This window comes from Homarus americanus, unplaced genomic scaffold, assembly GCF_018991925.1.
Source record: "Homarus americanus isolate GMGI-L3 unplaced genomic scaffold, GMGI_Hamer_2.0 scaffold55525, whole genome shotgun sequence".
NCBI classification, from domain to species: domain Eukaryota; kingdom Metazoa; phylum Arthropoda; class Malacostraca; order Decapoda; family Nephropidae; genus Homarus; species Homarus americanus.
Window position 1 is genome coordinate 1,241 of NW_024757488.1, and position 4,594 is coordinate 5,834.

General features: G+C 53.7%; 1 non-coding gene across 1 annotated transcript; it reads right to left on the reverse strand.

Moving 5' to 3' along the window:
* Positions 1–1,726: 1,726 nt before the first annotated feature.
* On the reverse strand, positions 1,727–1,890 carry LOC121857580. Its single transcript, XR_006087235.1, has one exon. It is a non-coding gene; the product is annotated as a 5.8S ribosomal RNA (ribosomal RNA).
* Between the last annotated feature and the right edge of the window lie 2,704 nt (positions 1,891–4,594).

Below are 4,594 nucleotides of genomic sequence, written 5' to 3' on the forward strand. Positions count from 1 at the left end.
GGCCTTCGACGTCCCCGGCAACGGGTCGCGGTGACCTACTACGAGGCGAAATACGCCCGCCGACGCCAGCGTGAGTGGGGGCGCGCCCAAACATTTTTGGGTCGCTCAATTACAACACCCCACCCAGCCGACAGCCGACGAGCTGAATCCCCTCAGTTCGACCTTCGAGTTTCCACCCGTTTGGCTCTTAACGGTTTCACGTACTCTTGAACTCTCTCTTCAAAGCTCTTTTCAACTTTCCCTCACGGTACTTGTTCGCTATCGGTCTCGTGGTCATATTTAGCCTTAGATGGAGTTTACCACCTGCTTTGGGCTGCACTTTCAAGCAACCCGACTCTACAGAGAGGCCCTTTCCGACCGTCCCATCTGTACCCTCACGGGCGCCGCCATACGGGCCTGTCACCCTCCATGGGCAGTGGCCGCTTTCAAGCTTGACTTAGACGGTATGGGACGGCGTGCTGGACCCTCTGAAACGCAACACCCCTCGTGCCCGAAGACATCGAGGTTATGCGCTGGGCTTTTCCCGGTTCAGTCGCCCTTACTAAGGGAATCCCTGTTGGTTTCTTTTTCTCCGCTTATTAATATGCTTAAATTTGGCGGGTAGCTCTCTCCTACTACGAGGTCGATCGTGGTCTCATCATCCTTAGGGGGAACAAGTTCCCCAACCACGAAGCGGAAGACGCTCTGCCACCGACTTTCTTCACCACCGACATTACCAGGCAGGAAGGTTTGAGGGGCTTGTCGCGGGGGTACCAGCGGCCATGGCGCCGGCACTCCCACCCCTGACTCCGTTCCTTCTCATTGAGTGGTAAATAGCCAATAGGAAAAGTGTTCCAGCAGAACATCTCTCGCAGAGTCATAGACACACACAGTTTTAATGCATATACGCTCGTGTTCCGCCCTTACTCGGCCGCACCTTTGCCGCTTAAACTTTGACCTCTTTCCCCGTTCCCGCATGCCACAGCAGTGGCACTTGTTTATCCGGAGAAAGAGAGCGAGAGTCGCAGTATTAATTGGCGTGAGCGGCCTTTCCGGCTGCAGAACTAGTGCTCTATCCCGGCGAGCGCCGTTATGAGGCGCAACACCGTCTTTAACGCGTTTAGAGAGAACTCCCCCTGCCTCCCTCCCAGTCATGAGATAGACGTGGACTCGTGGCGAACTCTCAAGGAGAACGCCCACACCGCGTCTGACCGTGGGAGAGGGTGGAGGAGCGCGTGAGGAAGAGCACGGCGTCACCCAAGCATTCTCATCTCTCTGCCTGCACCACTACATGGTAGACTGCGGGCCCAGGCGCACTCATCAATTTAGGTTCCACTGCAATGCATGCCAAGCACTCTTTTCGAGGTGATAGACGAAATTCCGGCGGGGCTTACTTAAAAGATATCCGACCGGTTTCGTTTCCTCTTCGTGGGATGGAGTGCCTCTTAGAACATGTGCAGCATCAGCCATGAGCGGCCGACGGCCATTCGTGTCTCTGTGGACAGCAGGCAAAAGAGCGCCGCCTCCAGTTATTTGCGAGGGCGACAACTGTCGCTTTGTTGTGGTTGAATGTGGGTGCGCCAAGTCCATGGACTTGCTAGTGATAGGCTTGCTTGTTTTTAAGGGCACGCCTCGCGCAAGGCGCGGGCGATTAAACCTCAAGGCGGAAGCTCGGTTCGGGTTACCCTCGTGTCGGGGAGACAGTCAGCAGGCACCGAACTCGCAGCAACCGATGGATGTATATTTCCGACCCTCGTAGAGGAGTGGCGGCGACAAGCTCATATGGCTGCCGCCGCCGCAATATGCGTTCAACTTGTCGATGTATCTGGTATTCTTGCGATTCACATACCGACACGCAGTTTGCTGCGGTCTTCATCGACCCACGAGCCGAGTGATCCCCCGTTAAGAGTTGTGTATTTGCCATTTGGTCTTTTTGCGACTAACCATCACAGGTCGAGTCTCAATGAAAGGGTTTGACAGACATAGCCCAAGTTTGTGGTTTGGGTTTGGCCGGACGGCTTGTTGTTGTTTTTTGACACTTGAATTTCACTCTTTTTGGGTCAAGAGGCTTATTCGCCGGTAGTAAGGAACGGACGGGCAGCCGTCCAAAGCCCCGTCCGTCCTCCTCCTCCGGTCTTCGCGCTCTCGCCCGAGTGTGGTCCACCTACAGCGTGGTGGTACCTATTTTTGGTGCGGGGGCCGGGATTGTCCTCTTTCGCTGCTGGAGTTGCCAGAGCAGAGCCCGAGACCGCCCAAATCAGGAGAGTAGTAGTAGTAGTTTTAAGAGCGCCCCGTTCTCTTTCTCTCTGTTAATGATCCTTCCGCAGGTTCACCTACGGAAACCTTGTTACGACTTTTACTTCCTCTAAATGATCAAGTTTGGACATCTTTCCGTCAGCTCGAGGCGACGACCCCAGAAAACCCTCGCGGGCAACGGGGCCGACAATCCAAGAGCGCCAGTCCGAAGGCCTCACTAAATCATTCAATCGGTAGTAGCGACGGGCGGTGTGTACAAAGGGCAGGGACGTAGTCAGCGCAAGCTGATGACTTGCACTTACTGGGAATTCCTCGTTCATGGGAAACAATTGCAAGCCCCAATCCCTATCAAGAAAGGCTTTGAACGGGTTACCCGGCTCCTCTCGGAGGAAAACTCGTTGATCCTTCAGTGTAGCGCGGCGGCCCAGAACATCTAAGGGCATCACAGACCTGTTATTGCTCAATCTCGTGCGGCTAGAATTGCCGCTTATCCCTCTAAGAAGAAGTTGCGAACTGGACACCATTTTCTGGAGATCCGTCGACTACTTAGTAGGCCAGAGTCTCGTTCGTTATCGGAATTAACCAGACAAATCGCTCCACCAACTAAGAACGGCATGCACCACCACCCACCGAATCGAGAAAGAGCTCTCAATCTGTCAATCCTTCCGGTGTCTGGGCCTGGTGAGGTTTCCCGTGTTGAGTCAAATTAAGCCGCAGGCTCCACTCCTGGTGGTGCCCTTCCGTCAATTCCTTTAAGTTTCAGCTTTGCAACCATATTTCCCCCGGAACCCAAAGACTTTGGTTTCCCGGAAGCTGCCCGCCGGGTCATGGGAATAACGCCGGCGGATCGCTAGTTGGCATCGTTTATGGTTAGAACTAGGCGGTATCTGATCGCCTTCGAACCTCTAACTTTCGTTCTGATTAATGAAAACATCCTTGGCAAATGTTAGTAGTTCGTCTTGCGACGGTCCAAGAATTTCACCTCTAGCGTCGCAATACGAATGCCCCCGCCTGTTCCGATTAGTCATTACCTCTGGTTCGAAAACCAACAAAATAGAACCGAGGTCCTATTCCATTATTCCATGCATCACCATTCGCCATTCAAATAGCCTGCTCTGAGCACTCTAATTTTTTCAAAGTAAACTTCTCGCCACTCGACACTCGACAAAGAGATCCCCGGCGAGGCGGGCGGCTGTTCGAGCGTGACAGTAAACACGGCGGTGCACCGTCAGTCCGGAACTGAGATCCAACTACGAGCTTTTTAACCGCAAACAACTTTAATATACGCTATTGGAGCTGGAATTACCGCGGCTGCTGGCACCAGACTTGCCCTCCAATGGATACTCGTTAAAGGATTTAAAGTGTACTCATTCCGATTGCAGGCCTCGGATGAGACACATCGTTATTCCCCGTGCCGGGAGTGGGTAATTTGCGTGCCTGCTGCCTTCCTTAGATGTGGTAGCCGTTTCTCAGGCTCCCTCTCCGGAATCGAACCCTGATTCCCCGTTACCCGTTATAGCCATTGTAGGCGCATAACCTACAATCGAAAGCTGATAAGGCAGACACTTGAAAGAAGCGGCGCCGGTGCGGAGACCGTGCGCTCAGCCCGAAGTTGTTCAGATTCACCACAGGTGGGTTACGGACCGGGGCCCGACCAGTTTTGAACTAATAAAAGCGCTCTTCCCTTGCGGTCAGAGACCAATTGCATGTATTAGCTCTAGAATTGCCACAGTTATCCAAGTAAGTGGGTTTACAGATCCAATGAAACATAGCTGATTTAATGAGCCATTCGCGGTTTCGCCTTAAATCGGCTTGTACTTACACATGCATGGCTTAATCTTTGAGACAAGCATATGACTACTGGCAGGATCAACCAGGTAGCTGCTGCTGTTGGCGGCGCCTATCACGGCGGCCAAAATAGTGAGATTGAGAGAGAGGCAGAAGACATTGGGCGAGGGACCGCACGTTGGCCTTAGAGAAATAGCAAACCAGATGATCAGATCTAACTGCACCTTCTCTTGCTATCCTCGGCGCCGGCAGCGCCACCGTGTGTGCCAATCTCCTCCCTTATCCGCTCCTCTTTGCCCCAGCTCCAGCGAGGCAGCCGACATTGGGCGAGGGACCGCACGTTGGCGAATCTCCTCCCTTATCCGCTCCTCTTCTCTTTGCCCCAGCGAGGCAGAAGACATTGGGCGAGGGACCGCACGTTGGCCTTAGAGAAATAGCAAACCAGATGATCAGATCAAACTGCACCTTCTCTCGCTATCCTCGGCGCCGGCAGCGCCACCGTGTGTGCCAATCTCCTCCCTTATCCTCTCCTCTTCTCTTTGCCCCAGCGAGGCAGCCGACATTGGGCGAG